We start from the raw sequence: 24,974 nt of genomic DNA on the forward strand, positions 1-24,974 counted from the left end.
CATTTGCTGCAATCCTAATTATTCTCTATGAGGAATTCAAAAACACTTAACAATTCACCAATAATCAGAGGAGTGTCCAATTGCCTTGAGATTTTTTGGGTGGTAGGCACCCATGCCTGTCTACCACCCACCCTGCTTTTGTGCTCCTAGGTCCTCCACAACAGGGGATATGGACTGGTTCGGGTCCCATTATACTCAATGAGAAAAATAATTAAAAATATTTCAAATATTCATAAAACATCATAGGGGTGTCTGATTGCTTCAGGGTTTGCATGGTTGTTGGCACCCATGAGTGCTCCACAATAAGAAATAATGGCCTGGTTCGGGTCCCATTATATCCTATGAAAGAAAAATAAAAATATTTTTCAAAAATTCATAAAAAATCGTACGAGTGTCCGATTGCTTTGGGGTTTGGTTGACAGGTACCCCTGGGTGCCAGCTACCATCTGACCAATTTTCAGCTTTCCAAACCGATCCGAACCGGTCCGAACCGGTTCGAAACGAACCACCCCCAGTTCGGTTCGGATTCGAACCGAACCAGGGGTGGTTCGGTTCGATCCGAACCTCCGAACCGGAACCGGTTCGGACCCGAACCGGTTCGGATCCGAACCGGTTCGCACATCCCTACTCAGCAATCCAGGAAGATCCAATACACTCCTGCCCCCAGCTGAGTATTAGCCCTCTCATGAGAGGGCCAGTTCACTAGGGAGGACCAAAGGCTCCATGAGCTTCAGGTCTCCATTGAACTGTACTCTCTTGAGGTAGTCCATCCAACTCTAGGGGCCCCCGCTGATGTGGGGGCCCCAGTATCTCTGGTTAATAATAGAAATACTCCATACCTTCCCATCTCAACCCTTTCAGATTTCCAAGGAGTCTGGGCCACTTGGTATGTCCAGGCTGTTTTGGGTGGGCAGAGTAGGGAAACACTGGGGATAGATCATAGTCCACATTTGAACATCCCAGGATGGGACCGGCATTTCAGTGTATGTAAATTGGCCACCGCGGGGCATCGTGAGGCAGGGCACCCATGGATTAGAGCAATCTCTGACAAGCCAGGTGGCCATGCAGGCAGGGCTGGTGCTACCAGTAGGCCAACTAGGCAGCCGCCTAGGGGGCTGACTGCAGAGTGTAGTGTCAATGTGTTAAGAGTGTGAGAAAGAAGAATAATGAGTAGAAATATGAGATTTAAATTCAGCTACAATTGCAAGCCAATTGTACAACTGCAAGCCACTTGTACAATTGCAAGCCAATCACAAACCAAGTGCAAGTGACTAAGAATTACCTTGTGCGCTGCAGATGTGATGAGGGTTTTCAACAAGTTTTGACAGATGCTACTGAGATTGTAAAGGAACTAGAGATACTACCATATTTTGAGACAGGACAGGTTAGAAAAAGGAGAAAGAAACGGCAGTTTAAGTACGAGGTCCAAGAAGAGGCACCGCAAGATCCAAAGCAGAAATTCAAAGTAGGTTTCTACTATAATGTTTTAGACATGGCCATACAATCTGTTGAAGAGAGCTTCCAACAGCTACAACAATATAATTCCCTTTTTGGCTTCCTGTATGATGTAGACATTATAAAGAAAAAAATCTACTGAAGATGTACTTAAGGCCTGCAAGAATTTGGAAAAATCATTGATGTATAATGGAAACAAAGATATTGATGCTGGAGATCTGTATTGTGAACTTATAGCAATAGCTTGAAGACTTCCAAAGTCTATGCCGCCACAGGGAGTACTTCTCTTCATACTACAACAAAAACTCCTGGATAATGTGCCTAATGTTTCCATTGTTCTAAGGATCCTTCTCACACTTACAGTATCAGCAGCAAGTAGTGAACGTAGTTTCTCAAAGCTCAAACTTATTAAAAATTACATATGCTCAACAATGTTGCAAAAGAGACTATCAATTGAGCATGAACAGGCATCAGTACTTGATCTGACTGAATTGGTGACAAAATTTGCGAAGGAAAAGGCACGCAAAGTGAGATTTTGATGTGGTGTTGAGTTGTGTCACCCTTGGAGGAGTTATGCGCTCTACTGAGTGCCCGTCTAGTTCAAAATGATTTGTGTGCCAAAATATTTTCTTTTGTATTTGAGAAAGATAATCAATTTAAAATAAATTTGCAGTTTCAAGTTTTGCGCTTTTCTTTTTTTCTACAAAATATCTTTTTTTGAAAATCGAAGTTGAAATTCTTTTGTGGGGGTGCAAGTACTTAGCTTTGCCTAGGGTGCAAAATAGTCTGGCACTGGCCCTGCGTGCAGGGCAAAAAAAAACAACACCCCATGGGTATGTGTTGCGGCATCTCTGTGGCTGGGCAATGGCAGGAGGAGTGTGGACACTGCAGAGAGTGGGGCAACTGATCATAGAAGTGGCCAGTGAGAAGTGTGGCAGGCATAGAGCTGATGCGTTTCTGGTCTGGTCTGAGCCATCCTCTCTATGGTTTCGGGAGCACCCACAGCACAAAATCCAGGTTATGATGACAGAATAATTTGGAGGACACAATGCTGCCTTCAAACCTGAGGTTTCAGCAGCAAAACTCATTACAAACTGTAGCTTCAGATTACAGTTTGGGGTTGAAAAGCTCGGGTCAGTTGGGTGATGAAAGTGCAGCATCACACATTTTGGCGACCACAAAATTGAACCTCTGGCATGGTTGCCTCCGGTTTGGTGTTATGTCCAAAGGCAGCCAGTATTTTGTATTCTTTAGCAGCAGCAGAATGATAATTACAACCAATTGGAAAAGTTGAGTATACTTATCTATCAAGGTATAGTTTCGGAGGTTTGGGGTCACAACTGGTGGCAGCAAATTCTCTGCTATGTAAACCACATTGTGAAGGAAATAGCAATATTAACATTCTAAATAAGTAAATAATTTTAAAATAATCCTTGGACAAACTCACCTATCAGAAGAAAGTTATCAAGAGGTTATACAAAACTTGAAACATTCTATACAATATGGTAAGAGAGCGCGACTTCAGTTTTGCAGAATGTATTTTGTTAGTTTCATGCCAACTTCCATCCTCCAGCTGTTGCTAGACTACAGCTGCCATCATCTCTGACTATTGACCACTGTGGTGGGGATGATGAGATTTGTAGTCCAACAACAGCTAAAGGGCCAGAGTTGTGCACCCCTGGTTTAACTATTTATTTATTTTTATTTATTTTACATTTATATCCCACTCTTCCTCCAAGGAGCCTAGAGCGGTGTACTACATACTTAAGTTTCTCTTTCACAACAACCCTGTGAAATAGGTTAGGCTGAGAGAGAAGTGACTGGCCCAGAGTCACCCAGCTAGTATCATGGCTGAATGGGGATTTGAACTCGGATCTCCCCAGTCCTAGTCCAGCACTCTAACCACTACACCACACTGGCTCCAACTACAACTTTGCATCCCACCAACTGGAGCCAGGTGGGAAATGGTGGCTTGGGGGCTGGTGTACATTCCAGAATTAAGAGAGCCTCTGAGCAAATGCGCAATGCAGGACCAGAACCGCACTCACAGGACCAGAACTCAGGACCAGAACTGCGCTCATAGTACTTTCAGACAACACCCTCCCCACTTCCTGGTTTCCCCCAGTTTTCTTGTTGGTACTCTTCTTAAACAATTAGGAATAAGAAACCCGTGCTGCAGTTCATCCAGATCAATTCTGATCCACCTTCTGTTCACCCCTTCAATATGCTATCCATTTTTAAGTTGGTAGATCATACATCCTTATCTCCTCCCATGTCCTCCCAAGTGGATCATCATAAGATCTTGCCGACTTCCTAAGAGGTCAATTAGTTTGAAGGTTTTGTGATTCTGTATTCTGTGCATCCTAACTAAACTGGGGTTGTTTATTAACTTATAAAAACAAGGTGATTACTGTGTTATAATGGGAAATTGCATATAAGATAAAGGGATTTTTAAGTTGACATTTTCCATTTGCTGGAAAAGAGAGAAAAGCGATAGCAGCTGCAGCAGAATCCAGAAATTGGAAATGGGGCTAGAGTATATGCATATTGCTACTGGTGCAGGTGTGGCAATTTCCCATGTGATAGTATCTATCCATGTGGCAGCCTCCTTTAAATATATTATGGAAGCATTATGGAGTCCCTACCAGGCAGAAGTGCTTTTCATTGGCAACCATGCCATACAGTGCCAAGAACCTTATGTAAGCGTGGTGAGCTGAAAGACACATAGCCCCTTCTCTTTCATATGGGAGCCTTCTTCAGCTTAGATCAAGAACTCAGCCAATTTCAATGAGAGTAACATTGGAACAGGAGGGAGGGGCCTATCTCCTCACCTAGAAGCAGTTGACATTTCTGTCCTGGATTTGTCTGCTGATGGATCTCTCCTGGTGGTGTGAACATTTGGCAGAGATAGTGGATGGTAGGACTGTGCACTTTGGTAAAAGGTGGAATTCCATTTTGGAATTCCCAGCCCACACCACAAGGAGGCAGCTGCTCATGGGGCAATAGCTCCAAGCAGGAGGGAGGTGGAGGGGAATTCTTTACAAGCCTCTCTGCACTGGCACTGGGAAAGCTGGGCAGCTGCAGCACTCCTTGGGAGCATCCGGAGGCGATGGGCGGGATGGGTGGGGACTGGGAATGATCAAGAGGAAGCTTGTCACTTGCGCAGGGTGGCAAGGAACCACAGGGATGCCTGGGGCATGTAGTTCCTCTCGAGCTTCTCTAAATGGAATGACATCTCCCAGCTTATAGTTTTTTGCATATGGGTGAGAGATTTGCATATGGGGTGAAATGTGCCAAATGAATGAGTAAATGAATGAATGAATGAATGAATGAAGAGATGCTTGTGGGGCATCGTAAGGATCTAGATTGCGTATCTGGGATGAATCACGTGGTGCTCTCCCCATCCAATCAGGTTTGGAGCCTTGGAGTGCTTCTGGAGCTGGTCTTGCTCCTGAATAGGCAAGTAGAAGTGATCCTGTAGGTTTCATGGAGCCTCCCAACCTCCAAACTGCAGAGAGCCATTCAAACTCCCTACCCCATGAGCAATCACAACTAGGGGTGTGCATTTTGGATTTTTTTATTTATTTCTTTTCGGCCGAATCTGAAAGGCCCTCCCCCATTCAGATCGGGTCCGAAATGAAGCCCCCTGAAACCACAATTTTTTTTTTTGTTTCAGAGCCAAGTTGCTCTGAAACCGAAGCCGAATTACAGGCTGCCAATCTCCCCGCCACTTCCCCCACCTCCCTTCCACCCCAGTCCGTTCCCTGTTTCCCATTCCCCGTTGTTCTGGTCTCCTTGTTCTGTTCTCCTTCCCCAGTCCGTTCTCCTGTCCATTCTCTCCCCGGTACCAGACTCCCTTCTTCCCTCCCCGCCATTTTCACCCATCCACCTCCTCTGCCAGGGCCTGCCAGGGCCTGCCACCACTGCCTCCTCACCCCGCTGTCCGCCAAACACCCATGATGGCTGTGTGCCACCCGTTGGGACAATTGTGCCCGCTGCCGCCGCCTGCACTAAGGAGCTCTCAGGCCAGCAAGCCAAGCTCCCTGTCCCTGTCCCTGCCGCTCTGGAAACTCCCTGCCGCATCCGACCCTGCTTTCACCTGCCAATCTGAAGGCCTGAAGGGTGGGAAATTCAAACCTACATCAGAAGAAGAACTAAAGGGAGGCTCTTGAGAGACTGCTAGCGATTGCAAAACAGATCCGAATTATTTTTCGAAAAACAAAGCTTCATTTCCGAAATGGGGTCATTTTGATTCGGCTACAAAAATCTCCGTTGTGGCATTTTTCATTTTCAGTAGGTGTACAAAATGTCCGAAAGTGCCATTTTCGGACACAAAACATTTTGTAGCCGAATTGAAATGCACATCGCTAGTCACAACTGCTTATGTAATCTAATCCATCCATCTAAATATTCCCTATTGCAGGAAACACAGATGCAACATTATTTTATTCTTTTCCATCATAACAGGTACTACAGTTACAAAGTGGAAAAAATACAATTGCCCTAAAGGGAAGAAAAAAGCCCTCAGAAAAATGATATGCGAACAAAAAAATAACTAAATGATAAAAACAGCAGGAAGCTCTGCTAATAATCTAACGATACTGCTCTCGCATTAAGGCTGGTGTTGCACTTAAAATAACAGGCCTTTTCATATTCGCCTGGCCGCTTTCAAAATAGTGCTGTCAAAGTCATTAGATGGATACATGTGCGTGAACGTGTACGAGGAGGGTATCCCGGACAACGACAGCCTTTCCCATGGCAACCGGCCACGGGAATGTTTAGCAAAACATAAATAAGGACTTCATGGCACGGTACAGAGAACAAGAACTCCCACAGAGCAGCCTTGCTGCAGTTCCGGGCCCTGGAATGATCTATCCACATCTCAAGTTAGTCAGACTGAGAGCGTTGCTTTGTTTTTGTAGAGGTTTTTCATTACTTCTGTGCCTGTGATACATTTTTTAAAAGAAACTTTTAAAAAATGTATTACAGTTTGGGCTCTGGATGTTGGGTGCCTACTACCAAAGGTTTCTGCCTGCCATCGGGGTGGCTTTGCTCCACATGCCGATATTGAGGGAGGCTCAATTGTTGTGCATGTGGGACAGGGCCTTCTCTGTTGTTGCCCCCAGGCTGTGGATTACTTTCCTAGTAGGCACCCATTTCTTTGGCATCTGTGGCCACTTTTAAAAAGCAACTAAAAACTTTTTATTTGTTCAGGCTTTTACCCCATAAGGGCGACCAATCACTTTGTTCTCCTGCTGCTCTGTCGTCGTCTTTTGATGGCTACCGATCTTTGGTGGTTGTATTGGTTTTAATTGATTTTAATATTTGAACGTGCTTTTATTGTATTTTAACTTTTGTAAACTGTCTTCGGATGTGTTTTAAGAAAGGCGGCATATAAATGGATCCATCAGTGAATCACAGTGAATCCCACCCATTTTCCAAACTCAGGGTGGTGCACATGGCGTCCCCCCATTTTATCCTCACAACAACCACAGGCGGATTACCGCAGAGGCAATGGAGGTGATTGCCTATGGTGGCAGATCCTGGAGGAGCGGCAGATCTTGGGATGGGGGAACGTTGTTTTTTTTTTAACTTTCAAGACTGCCACTGCTGGCAGCAGCGGCAGTGAGAGATTAAGGCTCTTCCCATCCCACTGCAGCAGCGAGGAGGGTAGGGGTGGCAGGATGAAGCCCCCCCTTTAACATCTAAATGCCGCAGCAGCAGCTGCAGGGAGCAGGAGATGAGAGGCAATGGAGAAGGGGGGTTCTACATTAAAATGCCGCTGGGTGGAATGGGGCGTCTGGCTACAGTGGGGACTGGAAGGGTTGTGGGGGAAAGTTGCCCCATTTTACCTTAAAGCAGCTTCTGCTGCTTTGTGAAGCCTCCACGGTGAAAGAACAAACAGTTAACTGGAGGAGCGAGGGAGAGCTCCTTCCAGCTCCCCTCCTCCCACTCAAATGAGTGCAAGCCCCACCCCCAATTTAGCAGCCCATCCAGAAAGGGGCTGCTTCCAGGTGTGCACTCATTTGTGTGCTCCCATAGGGTAACACAATAGTGCACCTCCACTCCCAGCCCCAGGATGGTTTTTCAAATGCTCACTGAGATAATGACCAAGTCACTTCTTGAAAGGCTTTTGCCCACTAGCAGAAGGTTCTATTTTCAATCCAGTTTTAAAGATTCTGATAACAGAGCTGCAAAATACCTTTGCCTGAGCTGCTTCCACTCTGAATGGACAACACTGGACTCAATGGACCAATAGTCTGATTCTGGTTAAGGCAGACTCATGTGTTCAGACTTTTCTAAGACTGTGGAGCTATTCACACGACTGCACGGAAGCAGGCTAATGCAGCCCAGTCCGCTTCCACGCGGTCATGAAAACTACTGAACTCGCGGGCTAGCCCGGTGGTTCTCTGGAGGCTAACCCTCCTAAAAAATCCTCCCCTTAACACAGGTTAGCAGAGTGAGAGCTCCACTAACCCAGGTTTTCAGGTCGTGAGATGCTACGGAGCATCTCTGCGCCATGGTGACTCACGAGGAGACCTCCAACTGGGAGGTTCCATCAAGCCTCCCTGGGGTCTCCCCAGCATGCCCAGCACACTCATGTAGGGCATGCTGGGACTTCTGTGGGCTGGGTGGCCCCCGATCCCCGCCACCACTACCAGCTCTGTGACGGAGCCAGGACTCTGTGACGGAGCCAGGGTGAGTGCTCTGCTCATGTGCAGGGAGACCGGGCTTAGCCCGCTCTCCCCAACTAACCCTCTCAGCACTTCACACTGATCATATGAAGCACCACTGTGGATTTTCCAGACGAAAATTTATAGTGGGCTTTTTAATGCTTGCGAAGTAGTTCCCTATGAGTTCCCATTCATGGTCCAGATGTGGGGTCTTCTGTAGATTCTCAGTTTACCTCCTAGCACATTTTGGTGCTCTGGCCCATGCTGGGTGCACCCCTTGTGCTACTTTCAGACTGCTACCTGCTGACCAGCAGTGATGAATCCTTCCTTTCTCATTACTCCAGGGCTGCTCAACTTCAGCCCTCCTGCAGATTTGCAAGCGCTGGCTCACATACTGCCCGGTGTCCCAAGCAACTGGTCTTGTGGTTGCAAGCATGAATTGTCCCCTTTGCTAAGCAGGGTCTGCCATGGTTTGTGCTTGTATGGGTGATTACATGTAAGCACTGGATGGGGCCATAGATCAGTGGCAGAGCATCTGCTTTGCATGCAGAAATCCCGGGTTCACTTCCTGGCATCTTCAGGTGGGCTGGGAAAGATTCCTGCCAGAAACCTTGGAGAGATGCTGCCAGACAGTGTAGACCAGGGGTTGTCAATGTTGGGTCCCCAGATGTTGTTGTACTTCAACTCCCATAATCTACAACCAAAGGCTACTGGGGCTGGGGATTATGGGAGCTGAAGTCCAATAACATCTGGGGACCCAACATTGAGAATCCCTGGTATAGACAATACTGAGCTAGATGGACCAATACTGAGCTAGGTGGACCAAAGTAACTCTGTTAAAAGCAGCTTCCTGTGTTCCTTTTTAGATTGTGAGCCCTTTGGGGACAGGGATCCATCTTATTTATTTATTATTTCTCTGTGTAGACCACCCTGAGCCATTTTTGGAAAGGCAGTATAGAAATCGAATTAATAATAATAATAATAATAATAATAATAATAATAATAATAATAATTTGGGGCACTGCAGGAACTGCTGCATGCTCCTTATTGCAGAGTGCTCTCGTGCAAATGTTGGACATTGGGTGAATGCAGTTGTGCATGGTATGGCCATTGCACATAATGCCCATACCACTGTACAACTGTATTAGTGCCATTTCCAACATTTGTGCACGGATGCTCTTGCGCGACTGCTTGCACACTATGCAATTCCGATAGTGTGCAAAATGCTCACAGGACACTGCACAGTTTGTGAGCCACTGACCAGTAGGTGGTGCTGTGAAAATAGTGCAAGGGCCATGCCCAGTATGTGGTCAGTGCATGGAAACAATCTAGAAGGGAGCATGAGAATCTACAGAAGACAGCATCTGGACCAGTAAGCTTCTGGATCAATATTCTTCATTGTACAGTTCAGGAGCTGTTGACGGCTCCAATCTACTCTAAGTGCGCTCCCTGTCGTAATTGTTTATTGGGTCTGTGTAAAGCTTCTTCTGCCAAAGCTGAATACTCTGCACCATCTCCTTGGACCATGTGGAGACAACCATTCCCACCATGCAATGCTGTACTTTGTTTGCTTAAAGAAGCACCTTAAGGAAAACGGAGCCCTCTTGAGCCCCTGCACTATCTTGGAAGGTGTGCATGGAGTATTGGGAAGCATAACCCTTCCCAGTGCTTTCCTCACAGAGCTCTTAAGACGACTCCATCTCTTTTGTAGGCCCTCTCAGCACTGAAGAAAGTGAAGTACTGTGCAGAGATCAGCATATTGGGAAGTGGCATTCATATTAAGATGTTTTACCAAAGTGGCCCCACTTGGAAAATAGAGAAGATCACTAGTCTGGACTGAGTGTGAGAGTCCCCAACTACTGCGTAAGTTCTAAAAGGTCTGCAAGAAACCCATGCCTCAGAAAGCCTTATGAAGAGAGAGAAACTTAAAGGTCTTAATCCTGCAAAGGACCGAGCTCTTCCTGTCTGAGGCTGAGCATTCTCCATTGCAACTGAACTCAGCAAAATTGAGGGCACTCACTGGCCTGCATAATTGGGCTTGTAATTGCTTCCAATTGCAGGATGGAAAAGATTATCTCTTTACGTTGTTTATTTCCAAAGGATTATAAAGTTAATTGCCAAAATACCTTAATTACAATTCTCCAAAGCTATGCCCTTTGTATGGTTTTCCTGAAGACAATTCTGTTTTCATTAACTTCCTGGGAAAAGGGGGGAAAGGAAATATGCTGGCTGACCAAAAAAGTTTAATCTTTCTTGATCCGTTTGTTTGGAATATTTATCCTTCTCTAAGCAGCACCTGGAAGAACAAGACAAAATAATTTCCAATAGTGATATTTTGTCTTGGTGAATCAAAATGGAAAGATGTTCAAAACTGAAAGACTACACACTTATATTGATTTCATACCAGCTTAATTGTCATGGCTTCCCCCAAAGCATCTTGGAAAAGATAATTTTGTGCAGGTGCTGATAATTCTTTGTTAATGTTCCTTATTTTTCCTGGCTCTCAGACCTACAGATTGCAAGTTGCTCAAGGGAAGTGGATAATTTGTTAAATCAGTTTAAGTCTATAGCCCTATTCAGACATTATGTGGTACGAGTGTAGAAATATCTCTACATTCATACATGTTTTTGTGTAAATGACTTGCCTGCATTAGGAGTGTGCACAAACCAGAAAACCTGGTTCGGTTTGAGTAAAACCGGACCCAAACCGAATGGGTCTGGTCCAGTTTTTTGCACAGAAGAGTGTCCAAACCAGTTTGGGCCTGGCTCAGCAGGCGAGAGTTTTGTTTTTTTAATGGTGGACTTACCACCATTGCAGAGCCTTGTGGGCATATGTGTGTGTGCTGTCTCCTGCAGTTCCCCCTCCCCCTGCCAGCCTGCCCCCAATCTCCCAGTGGCCTGCTTTGGGCCATTTTGGGCCTGTTTCTGGCCTCTCTGCGCTGGTAGTCTACATTTGGAGGCTGCCATGCATGCGCACTGACCATCTGCATGACCAGCCAGTGCACATGCATGATGACCTCCAAAATGGCCACCCCGAGTGCAGAGAGGCCCCAAAGGGGCCATTTGAGACTGGGGGAGGGCAGTGGGGGGAGGGGGAACCATAGGAGACCTAACTTGGCCGCAGCAGCTCCCCTTGAGGCCCTACAATGGTGATGAGTCTGCCATTTTTTCCTTTTAAAGAACACCCAAACTGGTCCTGGAACAGGCTCAGTCCGGCTCAAGGGCTCACCCTTGAGCCGGGCCAGTTTAAGTACAAGCCAGTTTGACCTCAAGCTGGATTGCACATCCCAAACCTGTATTCGTTTTAAAAACTGAACCTCGGTACAGCCACTCAAATACATGGTACAGATAGGAAATTTACTGCTATACCTGTGTTCAACATAATCTGTGAATAACAATACCTGTTTACAGATCTGTACCTGTGTACACTGTACACACATTTGTAGTGACTAGCCTCCCCTCCCTCTAAAGAGTTAACTAGACCCTTGTCTTGATTGACAGGCTGGTGACCTACATAGATCGCCCAATCAGTCCACTGGGGAGGGGGACCTAGAGAGCTGTTGCTGGGAATTCTGGGAACAAGAAAAGCAGAAGCTAGGCTGGGGGTCCACAGGAGGACACGTGGCCATGGGGGTTAACTGTAGGAGAATAACTTTGCAGATCCTTGAAAGACAAGAGGGCAGGAAACTTGAATGCTCATCAGGAGTTTGGTGAGTTCAAGGCAAGGAGCCAGGGCTTATGGTTTCCGGAAGTTTAGCATAGGGAACAGTTTGTTTAGTCAGACTGGGCATTAGAGATGTTATATTGCTTTGTGTGTGTGTGCTCTGCATATTCTGGATAGTGTTCTATTATAGTTTACCTGCAATGTAATTGAAATAAAAAACACTAGCCTAAGTTCAATCCACCTAGGGTGTTGCAAAAGTCTCTGTAAACATTTAAGCGTGCATTAATACAATCCATTTTTGTAATCCAACTAAGTATTCTTAACAGTATCTAAAAGCTGAGAAGCCTCTGATGGAAGCAGTCTGTAGTAATTGAATAAAACTGGGGTGTGTGTTTTTTTAGTTCTTTTCTTTTTACAAGCCTCTCCAAGTTGGTTTTTGGCTCAGGAAAAGGGGTTTCAAAGGGGATTTCTCTGGTGCAAACATATCCTCAAACTTTCAGCAACCATCAGTTTCTCACCATGTGTCGGCTTGCACATGGAAGATTTTTGTACTTGTTCAAGAGCCAAATTAAGAGAGGTTTTTTCCCCCCTGGGTTACCCCATCCCATGCCCAGAGAGTTTCTGTAGACAAAAGGGGTGGCGGTGGCAACATTTTGAACTTACCAATAATACAGAATAGTTTTAGGAGAAGCCTAGCCAGGCAGCTCAGCGGGGATGATTCATCATCCCCGCCCCCATGTGAGTTTTCTCTGAGACAAAGGCTTTAATCCACTACAGCATTCTACGAGAGTTCAACATAATGTCTGAATAGGGCTTATAAGATAAATGCTCCCCTATACCCCAATTCAACAAAGATGATCTGAGCATGGAAACTGATATTTTATACTGTAGAGATGAGCTAGTGAGAATTAATGGGCCAGTTTAGATGATACTTCTCTGCAAACTCTTGTGCATGGGATAAGGATGCACACATACCATGAGTGTGGATCACAGGGGCACCTATTACTAATCATGTGGATTGTGTGGAGGGAGCAGTTCATTAACTACCTAGATTGTCCCATATTTATCCAACCTGTTTAGATAATTGATGGAAATGTGGGTGTGAAAGGGCTGGTCTCTTCCATATGTTCTGGAACAGTCCTAAGAGCAAAGATTATTGGGTTGTAATTCTGAAAGATGTTTGACTGAATATCAACTAGTGTTAAATCCACCAACCATACACTTCTGTAAATTCCCCTTATTGACACTGTCTGAAGATCGAGCATTGCTTAAATATTTACTAATTGCTGCCAGGTTGATCATTACAAGAAAATGGAAAACTCATGAATCCTCCCTCTTGGGTTGACTGAGTGTCTGGTGTCTGAACTGGTAACCTCAAGCCAGAGGTTGCCGGTTCAAATTCCTGAACACCTACATCAGGCAGCAGCGATATAGGAAGATGCTGAAAGGCATCATCGCATACTGCACAAGAGATGACAATGGTAACCCCCTCCTGTATTCTACCAAAGAAAACCACATGGCTCTGTGGCCGCCAGGAGTTGACACCAACTCAATGGCACACTTTACTTTAGAGATGGTTAAACTTACTAATTATATTTGCATGTGCCAAGTTAGAGACTACAGCTCGAAGATTGTTTTCTTCTTAATTGGAGCATTTTTATTAATTTTTGGAACAACAAAATCCAAGATAATATTTAGCCTGTTCTTTCATTTGGTGTCATTTAACTGGAATGTAATTCTGTATTTGTTTTGGTTTTTTACTTATGAGATTAATTTTTATTTATACTTGTGAGAAAGTAAAAATAATTACACCAAATTACTCCTCTACACAAACTACAAATTCTGCTTTAAACTGGGTTGGTTTGGATGAACTGTCCTGCCATGCTGAAGAGTTAAACCCTCCCCCCTGGATTTTCAAGGACCAGTGAGAGCTCACCAGATGCCGCCAAAACCACAACGCTTTCCAAGGCTCAGGCCCCTCCCTTGGAGCAAACCTATTCCAGGGCGCCCTCCCCTTCACAAAGAAAAGATAACTCTCTCTGCGGCTCCTGCTGGCTTATCTGGGATTGGTTGTGTTACCACACTGTCCCTACTGTAAGAGAGTCATAGTTTCTCACAGGGCTCACATGGGCACCATTTAAGTTAGGGAGTATAGCTGTTTTCAGACAAAACCTTAATAACTATATTGCACTATAGAATTTTGGGTAAACAATATTTTCCTTTTTGTAGATTTTCAGTGACCTCATCTGTTCCAGTCTCTTTATCTGTTCCAGTTCCTGAATCTCATTGGCAAAAACAGGAAGTCAAGAATCCATTAAGAATTCCTACCGTGACAGCTGTGATGACAACACCTTCTTTGCAATCTGAAGGAGAAAAATGGAACTGCTTTGTTGCCAGGACAACCAGCCCACTGGATGCGGTCATAGGTCAACGACTGGAGTGGCACCTGGGAGGACATTGCACTAGTTGGTGGAGAATATAAACTGGAAACCAACCGAAGACCTATTGTACTAATGAGAACAAGGATGGTAAAATTATGAACTAAATCTAATGACCTTATTTCACTAAAGCTAACTGAGAATTCCTGTATATGGACACTGACAGAGTGGAGAGATTGCAAAAGAGCAGGCCATTGGATGTCTCAGCTTCCCAAAGTCCAATTTCAAGCAACTCCACATGAAATCAGAACTGGTACCTGTATCTAGAATTCAACATTTCCTTTTCTTCACTATGCTGAGGGAGCACCAGAGAACTCCACTATGAAAATATTAAAGACTCTGCATGACACTTATTCTACTATAACTACATTAGAATAAGGAGCAAAATCAAAATGTCATCTGCTGTTAATCCCCAGTATTGGATTAATGCTCTACATTTTGATATTAACAACCATGGCTTTGTATTCCTTATGATTCATTATCAATCAAATTCAAGGACTATTTGATTGCTTATAATAATATTACTGCTGCTAACACTGAGAGACCTTAAAGGCCAAGTTGAAGACAGATCATCCTGGAGAGAATCTATCTATGTGGTCACTAAGAGTCAACTCTGACTTGACGGCACTTAATCAATCAATCAATCAATCAATCAATCAATCAACTGCAATTTATCATGGATCATTCTGCTACCCTAGAGCTCAATGGACAATATTATTTCTGGAATGATGAAAATGGACTTCCAAACACATATCCAGGTGCCACCAAGCCTGCAATTTGGTATCTTCTACTACCCTGCCACCAAGCACCCAATTTCTAAAACCATTCCAACCTACTTCAGTGCCATTCACCACTAGGGATGTGCATGCCACCTGTTTGGCCAGTTAGGTTCAGACTGGACTGGATTGAATTGACCTGGCCTTATCCTAAAGGCTGCGTGCGGTGGGGGGGAGGAGTAAGGGTACACTGTATAGGAACATAGGAGCATAGGAAGCTGCCATATACTAAGTCCGACCATAGGCCCATCTAGCCAGTATTGTCTACACAGACTAGCAGTGGCTTCTCCAAGGATGCAGGAAGGAATTTCTCAAAGCTCTATCTTGGAGATGCCAGAGAGGGAACTTGGAACCTAGATGCTCTTCCCAGGGCAGCTCCATCCCTTAAGGGAAATATCTTATAGAGTTCACACATGTAGTCGCCCATTCATATGCAACCAGGGTGGACACTGCTTAACTAAGGGGGCAAGTCATGCTTGCTACCACAAGACCAGCTCTCCTCTTTTTAGTGGTGGCTGCAGCAGAGACTGCGGCCACCACTGCAGCCTCTGTGGTATCTTTAGTGGTGGTATCTTTTGTAGTGGTATCTTTAGTGCTGGCTGCAGCAGAGGCAGCAGAAGCGGTGGAGTCTTCAGAGGTGGTGGCAGGGGCTCTTCCAAGTGCCCTGCCAGCCACCTGAATGACAGCCCAGTCCTTGCCGGATTCCACTTTTCAAGTATCCCTGAACCAGTCCATGAACCAGTTCTTGGAACCAGGGTTGGTCAGGTTCAAGCTCAGACTGGGGCCCCACTTGCGTGAGGGGTTCAGTCCGGTTCAAACTTGGACCTCCCGGACTGGGCTGGTTTGATTTGAACTACAGTTCACACCAAGCCAGCTTACACACCCCTATTCACCACTACCCTTCCACCCATACCACTTTTCTTTATGGGCAATAGACTGTGCAGAAAAGATATGCTCTTTCAAGTTCCTTTATGCTACCAGACAGTGAATACTAAGTTGATTCTCAATATGGCTGCTCGCAGTGTCTCCAAAATGTTTCTAGTATGTCAACCATTTATGTCTACAGAATGGACAACATTCCAAAACTGGAACAGCAAACGGAACTTTACAAAACAATGTTCTACTGTGTTTTCATCTTGATGTAAGCAAAGAGATTTGGCAGCTTTAGAATTGGAACAATGGGAGCTGGAGTAAATGCTATCTCTCTTGAGGTTATTGCAAATAAGTTATCTACATTCCCTGAAAGGGACTATATATATATATATCTTCTTTTATAGTGATGTAATCCAAGCATAGTGATTTATATAAAATAAATAAAAATGGGGGTTTTTTCCCCCTGAGGACACCTTGCTTCTACCTACAATTACCTGGAAAAGCCAATTCTACTTACTAGGTTGAATGAATCAAAGATAATCCCTGTGTTTGTTTACCCTCGGTTATTGATTATTTTGGCAAACATTTATCTATTACTTCCAACAGTAGCCATATAATTTGGGATGATAATTGGATGAACTATCAATATGAATTGATGGATTTCATTTTGCTAAGAGTTGACCCTCTGGTACTATTGAACTGACTGGTGGGGTCATCTAATCCAAAAATATTTTTGCAAATGATGCCACAGTCAGCAATTCATAATTTTTGCAAACAAGGCAATAGTAATCAATATTTAACCATAGTTAATGACCTATTTCTGATTAAAATGGATGGTATCTTCTAATCAGATTGAATGATTGGTTGATTGATTTAACATATTTTTATACCGCCCCAAAACTTACTTCTCTGGGAGGTGGCCTACCAAAACTTAAGAAGTACCCCCAAACCATCCCCTTGGGAGGCAAAGGCAATGGATTATAAAAGTTTAGGCCAGGGTTTGGTTTTAGGAATTTCTCCCTCTTTTTCTCTGTTTTTCCCTCAGTTTGAGCTTTACGATCTGACTATAATCTCTCTCTTTTTTGAAAAAAAATTCTTCTGATTTTTCATTGGGTCCCCTGTTTGGGGTTCTATCCGTTGTGTTGTTGAGTCTGATTTGCAGACCGATTCAGCAGGAGTGGCGAGATGCCCATTGAATTATTTAATATATTTAGACTTTTGAAGTTTAGCTCTTCCAACCTATACTAAATGTAACCCAAATAAAATTTTAACTTGATTTATGGAGTGTGTGCTTCATTTTCTGGGCAGTGGGCCAGCAGCTGGTCAGAACCCAATAACCCTATAGCTAAAATTTGGCTACTGGGGAATATTAGTAATCAATAATTCTAACAATGTGAGTATGGAAAGGAAATTCCAGCTGAAAAGGGGCTAGGGGCTGCATGTCCATGACACAAGCTAGCCAGTACTTTGTTCGCTGGCTAGGTGCAAGGAGGAGGGGGCACTCCGGCGTCGCCTGGATGCCAGCAGCCCAAGGACATTTATTCCCCTTCATCCAATGGTGGTCATAACACTGAGGGCTGTTGTAGGTGCCTCCTATCTCCACTCTTGGCACTTGAAGAGAAAGATGGAGATTCCCTACCCCTTGATCACCATGAAGCATCCACTAGAAGTTCCGCATAACAAATTGCCTTACTGACTGGTGCCACTGAGGCTAACAGCTCCTCTAATATAGGAGCAGGAAAACACAGCTTCAGTTCTCATTAAATTTTGACCACTGAGACAGTGTGTTCTGCCTGAGCCAGCCTCCAGCCCTCTGCTTCCAGAGACAACTTGTCATCCTACTTGTCTGCAGAATGGCAACCCTTAATGAGCTCGAAGCTTTGGGAAGCAGAGACCAAATTTATTCCAGAGAATTTTACTGACATCTCTCCTCAACATACTACATTGGATTTATGCCAGCTGGTTAAAGCTGTGAGTGAATGGTGCCTTGCTATTTCCAGCACCTAAAAAGAGCAAGAGCAGAGTTCATGATAGCTGTGTTCTGAGTCTGCTGTGCTATCTTGCTTCCGTTTGTTTAATGTGGTACATTAGCTGTACCAACTGGCATTTACCTGCCTGATCTGCGTCATCTCGGAGACATCTTGAATGTTCCACCGTAGACATGCAGATGTCATGCAGATATTTATAGACCTGCTGAATGTGTCCTAGAGACTCAGAGTAAACAAGCTCTATGAATCACAGGAAGTAGAAAGATGAGATTTTAAGGGAAACAAATGACACAGCTGAGAATGAAACCTTCCATAGAGGGTGAAGAGAGATGCAACACTAGAAGAAGGCTCACAGCTGCTTCTTTACTTACAACGTGATCCCACCATTGCCACTTGCTTTGCATGCATGCATGTTCAGCTGCCAGCCTAACCCAAAGGATAGGGAAGGTGTTCTGCTGACCCAACATCACAGGTGCTAGCCCATCAGCCTTCCACAGACAGTTTCCCCTGATTCACCATACTGAAAGCATGTTGGACAAATATTTCAGAGGTCTACCTTGGATAGAAACAGATACATTTGTATGAATCACAATAAGGACCCTTTCAAACTTCCCCATTTTAAACTATTTCATTTTAAAATAAAACTATTCATTCATTCATTCATTCATTCATTCATTCGATTTTTATACCACCCTTCCAAAATGGCTCAGGGCCATGTCGTAATAACATTTAGTAATGTCTTCACTCAAAGTCTGATAAAACATAAAGGTCAGGTCTCTTGCGTACTCCAGGAGTGCAGAATGAGGGGATGCTTGAAGAGCATCCTCACTTATTTTGGGTGTGTGTGTGTGTGTGTGAAAGAAATGACAATTTTGAGGGGTGGGGAGATGTAAGAACAGCCCTGCAGGATCAGGCCCAAGGCTTGTCCAGCATCCTGTTCACAAAGTAGGCCTACCAGATGCCTCTGAGAAGCCCACAGGCAAGAGCTGAGGGCACGCCCTCTCTCCTGTTGTTACTCCTCCCCCCCCCATTTTTGTCTTAATGAATGTTTTACTTTGTTTTTATTCTGTTGTAAACCACCTAGAGACATAAGTTTTGGGCGGTATAGAAATGTATAAATAAATAAATAAATAAATAAATAAATAAAATACTCCCCTGCAGCTGGTATTACTGTTTAGAGACATCTTGCCTCTGAGGTGTCCTATAGCCACAAAACTAGAAACCATTGATAGACTTGTCCTCCATGAATTTATCTAAGCCACTCTTAAAGCCATCCAGGCTGGTGACTGTCACTACATCCAGTGGCAGAGAATTCCGTAGGTTAATTATGCATTGTGTGAAAAAGTACTTCCTTTTGTCAGGCCTAAATTTATTGGCAATCAGTTTCATGGGATGACTCCTGATTCTAGTGTTATGCAAGAGGGAGAAAAAATTCCCTCTCTCCACAACATGCATACTTTTATAGATTACTATCATGTCACCCCTCAGTCATATTTTTTCTGAATTAAAAAGACCAAGGTGTTGTAGCCTTATCTCTTAAGGAAGGTGCTCTAGACCCTGATCATCTTCCCTGCTCTCTTCTGCACCTTCTCCAGTTCTATAATGTCCTTTTTGAGGTATGGTGACCAGAACTCCAAATGTGGTCACACCATACACTTGTATAATCTAGGGCATTATGATATTAGCAGTTTCGTTTTCTATTCCTTTCTTAATGATTCCAAGCATGGAATTGGCCTTTTTCACAGCTGCCGTACATTGTGTCTCCTGGTCAGTCACCAAAACTCAGACCCTATCAGCATAAATGTGAAGTTGGGTTTTTTTGCCCCAATATGCATCATTTTACATTTGTTTACACTGAACCAGATTTGCCATTTTGTCGCATACTCCCCCAGGTTAGAGATATCCTTTTGGAGCTCCTCACAATCTGTTTTGGATTTCACTACCCTAAATAGCTTGTTGCTATCTGCAAATTTGGCCATCTCGCTGCTTACTCCAACATCTAGATCTATGAACAAGTTAAGGAGCATTGGTCCCAGTATCGATCCCTGTGAGACCCCACTTCTTAGTTCTCTCCATTTAGAGAATTGTCCATTTATTCCTACCCTCTGTTTCTGTCTTTCAACCAGTTACCAATCCACACATGAACCTTTCCCCCTATCCCATGACTGCTAAGGTTTCTCAAGAGTCTTTGATGAGGGACTCTTGTCAAAACCTTTTTGAAAGTCCAAGTATATAATGTCAACTGGATCAGCTTTATAGATTATTAAGTTTGGCGGAGGGCGTTCAGTAGAATTAGAAGGGAACTCCTCAATATTTAGTGGGTATCTGTATTCCTGGTGTATTCTTTGTTAGAAATACCCAGGCAATCCGTATTCTGTACCAAGAAAAGTAAATTCTGCAAGCTATATAAATCCAGAAACATGAAGAAAAGTGCATTATTTCTGTTATTTTGCGCAATCCATTCTGCAACCTTGAGTATTTTGCATCACTATTTTGGGTTTTTTTGAGAGACCTTGGGAGGCCTAAGAAACAATGCAGAGAGCTCAATTCTTTCCTTTAGGGGTGTGCACAAAACTGGTTTGCCTGGTTTGGTTCAAGTCCAAGCTGGACTTGAACTGAACCAGGCATGTTTGGTTACCCCCCCCCACCCACCCCCACACACAAAACAGACACCCCCACACTTGCTCAGTTCAAATTTGATTCAGGGGTTTTACAGTTTGGGGGTTCTAAGTTTAATTAAAAACAACAACAACAACTCACCACTTCTCAGGGCTGCTGCTGCGGCCATGGGGAGGGCTCCAGTGGTCCCCCCTTCCCCTCCCAGTCTCCCCCGGGCCATTTTGGCCCATTTTCGGGCCATTCCAGCCCTTTCTGACATGGCAGTGGCCATTTTGGAGGCTGCCACACATGTGCCCTGGCTATATGTAGTGGCCTCCAAAATGGCTGCTGCCACATAAGAAAGGGCAGGAAAGCCCAGAAGAGACTGAGGGGAGGCTGGTGGGAAGGGGAACCACCGGAGAACCAATGGAGACCCCTCCCCATGGCTGCAGCAGCATCCCCCAGAGGTGATGAGTTGTTTTTTAAAAGTGGGGTGTGTGTTTTTACTGTAGAACCCCTGAACTGGCCCTGAGCCAGCCCAGGGCAGTTCGACTCAAGGTTGAGCCGAACCAGGCCAAGTCCATCTTGAGGGTGAGCCCTTGAGCCAGAGCCAGATCAGTTTGATGGCAAACCGGCTTGAGGTTGGGTCGGTTGGCACATCCCTATTTTCCTCGAGCACTGGGAATCTTATTCAGCCTTATTCAACCTCGTCTCTTGATGCTAAGATTTCAGCAGCCATTGCAAACATACCTTCACAACCACAAGGACTAGAAACTTTAAAAAGAAAGAAAGAAAAGAAATAAATAAATCTGAAATTCTCAGGAAGCTGAATCCAGGTATGATTCTGTGGGTTTCCCCCCCCCCTGTGTCCCCTCAGAATCATGGCTCGAGTCTGAGAAATTGAAGGCGCACATTCTCATTCTTTCTCTTTTCCCCCCTCAACCCCCACCTCATATTCTGAACCATTACGAAGTTCAGCCTCATTTTGTGATAAAAAGTTACACATGAATGCAGTCAGCTAAAAGTCAGCAGCAGAAGAAGAAATGATCCCAGTCACACTTACAACCCACAATAAAAAAATAAAAATAAAAATGGCAGCTCTGTTCTCAAGCAGAAGCTAAGACGAGGCTTTGATGTGCGGAAATCACTCCCCCCATTAACTTCTACTCTCAAAGGAAGCATATCAACAGAGTCTACATTAAACAAAAGTGCCTGTGGCAGCCACAGCTGCAGCATCAACAATGTACAGCTGGGAAAGAAACTCTTGGCATCATTAAGGAGAGGCAGAAAAAAAGACCCAGGAATGAGGTCATTTCAACTGTAGGGTACAGAGAGAGATTTGGGTTTGTTTAGGCAGAGCTGCTTGGAGCTGCTTTGGGGAATGCAGCTGTGGTGACTGTGGCATGTCCAGTTTGCACTAAACCTGGAATCCATCTCAATGAATGGTCAGGAAATGAAGGACACATCCAGATGGTGCACAGGATCCAGCTGGGCTTAGGGAGGTGCAGAACCTCCTGAGAAATGTCACTCATCATAGAAACCCATTTGGCTTCTTAGATGTTTCTCCTTGGTAGGAACCATGCAGTTAATTTCACATTACCATATTTACCTGAATCCAATACTAGTTCCCCCCCCCAAGTTATTTGATGTTAGAAATGAGGGGGGAGGCATCTTAAATCCAGAGTCCCCTTCCTTTTGGGTTAATACAGGAATAACTTGCATTTTCAAATTCAAGTTAATCTTAAATTCAAGTCATCTTTAATTCAGAGTTATCTTCTATTCAGGTAAATATGGTACCGTTGTAGTTGACAGCACCCGGGAGGTAGGGCCAAAGCCACCTCTACCATGAAGCAACAACAACTCTCGTTAGTTATGCTTATGCATTGGAGCCATAGCTCAGGAAATAATGAGCACAAGCCTGTAACTCTGTAATATATATTATTGTATCATGTTCTTGGTGCCTGGCATATGTATTCTACATGGAAAATTAGCTCAGTTGTAACCTTATTCCGCTCCCCTTTCCCTCCTAAATCCCCATTTTGAAAGGCTAATAAAGGCTTGGTGATCAAAGGGGCCAGGAAGGAAAGCAGTGCCTGTTTAACAATTAACACTTAACCATCAAGGCTAAGACCTGAGATGGGGAGAAAGTGACAACAACTCACGGGAACATCCTGTACCAAGACAAGAGGCACAGAATATAAGGGCTATAATGTGGAACCTATTTTGATGACACGATGAAAGGGTGAAAGAGGAATAACATTCAGAGACCAAATCCCATGGCATCAAAGTTGGCCTAATTGCGTCTTTGACAGATGTGAGGGCTGACCCTCCCCAAGATCTTCAAAGGTCGAGAAGAGTATAAGATCTGGAAGTCCAGTCCAGACCATCAAAAAACAGGTCCAGAAGATGTGTCTTCACCCTCTCCAATGCTGCAGGGTCACTGCAGCCAGCTTTGCACACCCGATCTTCTCTTTGAACCCCAGCATCTTGATCATTGGGCGAACAGTGAATTGGCCATTCACTGGTTCCCTGCCCCTTGGGAACGAACATTTCCCCTTTCTTCCCTCTCCTCCCCTTTTCCCTCTCCTCTGCTTGATAGGCTCACTCATATATAGACTAGGAAGATTAGCTTTTGCTTTCCAGGACCTAGTATCCAATGTAATTCTTTAACGTATCCCTCCAGTAAAATTACAAAAGACATCCCTGGTCTGATTCCCTGTGTCTCCTCACACATCCCTTGGATGACCTGCCCAAGAGCCCCTACAGTCCAGCAGGGTCACAGTCTAGCAGGACCACTCATCCACTGGCTGGGACCTCCATAATCCATCAGCTTGCCCTTGTGCTGCACAGTCCCTGCGGGTTTTATATGTATTGGTAAAGCCTGGCTATAGTCTGGCGGTGCATTGGTGAAGTCTGTAGCTATAGTCCAACAACTGACTGCTGAAGCTCAGCTATAGTCCAATGGTACACTGGTGAAGTCCGTGGCTACAGTCCAATAAGAATTGGTGAAGTCTCAGACCATAGCTGAATGCTTAGCTGGTGAAGCCCAGCTACAGTCTAATGGTTCATTGGTCTACAGTCCAGTGAACTATGGCTACAATCCAGTGAACTAGTCTAGTGAGGGAGGTCGCTGACTACAGTCCAGTTAGAGCAACCCCACGGGAAGCAGCCAGTTGGTGGTCAGGGAACAGGAAACAGATCCCCATTGGTGTGTTAACCAATGTGTGTTAATCAACATAACCCACATTAAACCTAGATTCAAATGACTGTATGAACTGGCTGACAAAGGCTTTCCCTCTTTTTTGCCTTCTGGGCTCTGGTGAGAGTAGGGACTCAGAGGTCTGGTGATATGTGCTCATCTCTGTGGAACTGGTCTCCTTCCTGATTGACCTTGGCAGCAAGCCTGGTGAGAGCAGGGCTGTGGCAGGTGAGGTGAGGAGTGGCCCTTAGCTTGACAGGTGTCCCTAGGCAAGGTGAAAGAGGCTCCCGCCTGAGTGATGGGGGCACATGTGGCTGGTGAACCACACTCTCCCTCCAGACCTTTGGCCCATGAGATAGCTTTTGAAATAGAGATAACTTTTGAGATAGAGATAGATGAGAGGTTTGAGATAACCTTTTAGTTGCATTTGTAGATTTGTTTTTATTTTATTTACTCATGTGTCTGGTTTACCTGTAATTTTATTTCCTGTTTTAATATTGTTGTTCTGATGTTTTAATTCCTTTTATGTTAGCTTGGGGTCAGAAGACAAAGGGTAGACTAGAAATGCAATCAATCAATTGATCAAACAAAAAGTTCACCAGTACATATTGTGTGTTGTGATGTCAGGTTTCCTGGCCTTCCTACACTTCATTGGCTTGCTGTTCATGGGCATGACAACATCATATATCAGCTGAACACTACAACAAACTGCTCATAGGCAGTGCTCTGGACAACATTCAAAATTACAACCCAGAACCGTGGAGGACCCAATATATATTGGTTCCACTTCAGAAACAAAACCAAGTAAATCAGAACTCCATTTAGGGAAACTATTGGATGTGGAAATGCCACTCTTAAAAAAAAACACCAAACTAATCTGCCTAAGCTTTGCTATCCAGATTATCTGCTGATTGAGTTTAGAAAATGACGATACAGAAGTAAGTTAATTACTATGGTCAATAGAGATGTGTACAAAGCAAATTTTTCAATTTGTTTCAAGTTTGAATCAAATCCTGAAAAATCATTTTGAATTTGAATTGAATTTTAATCTGGTTTGAAAATTTGATTCAAATTCAAATAAGATTTGAATCGATCTGACCCTCTGCTGGAACCTTTTAAAAGCAATTAGGGGGCCTGAATGGTTTTTAAAAGGTACCCAATGGTTCTCAAATCAAATTTGAATCAAATTGCCCTTTTAAGGGGTGATTCGATTCTAATTTGAATCACCTAGATTTGAGTTGAATCGGCTTGAGTTCAAATCGATTTGCACATCACTAATGGTCAGTGCTGTGACAAAGTTACTCATTAG

At 44.3% G+C, this 24,974-nt stretch overlaps 1 long non-coding RNA gene across 1 annotated transcript; it reads right to left on the reverse strand.

Moving 5' to 3' along the window:
• Window positions 1-10,355: 10,355 nt before the first annotated feature.
• Window positions 10,356-14,231, reverse strand: LOC128352360 (uncharacterized). The gene is made up of 2 exons (XR_008320356.1): window positions 14,122-14,231; window positions 10,356-10,425 (listed from the first exon to the last, which is right to left on the reverse strand). It is a non-coding gene; the product is annotated as an uncharacterized LOC128352360 (long non-coding RNA).
• Window positions 14,232-24,974: the final 10,743 nt, after the last annotated feature.

This window comes from Hemicordylus capensis, chromosome 3, assembly GCF_027244095.1.
Source record: "Hemicordylus capensis ecotype Gifberg chromosome 3, rHemCap1.1.pri, whole genome shotgun sequence".
Classification (NCBI taxonomy): domain Eukaryota; kingdom Metazoa; phylum Chordata; class Lepidosauria; order Squamata; family Cordylidae; genus Hemicordylus; species Hemicordylus capensis.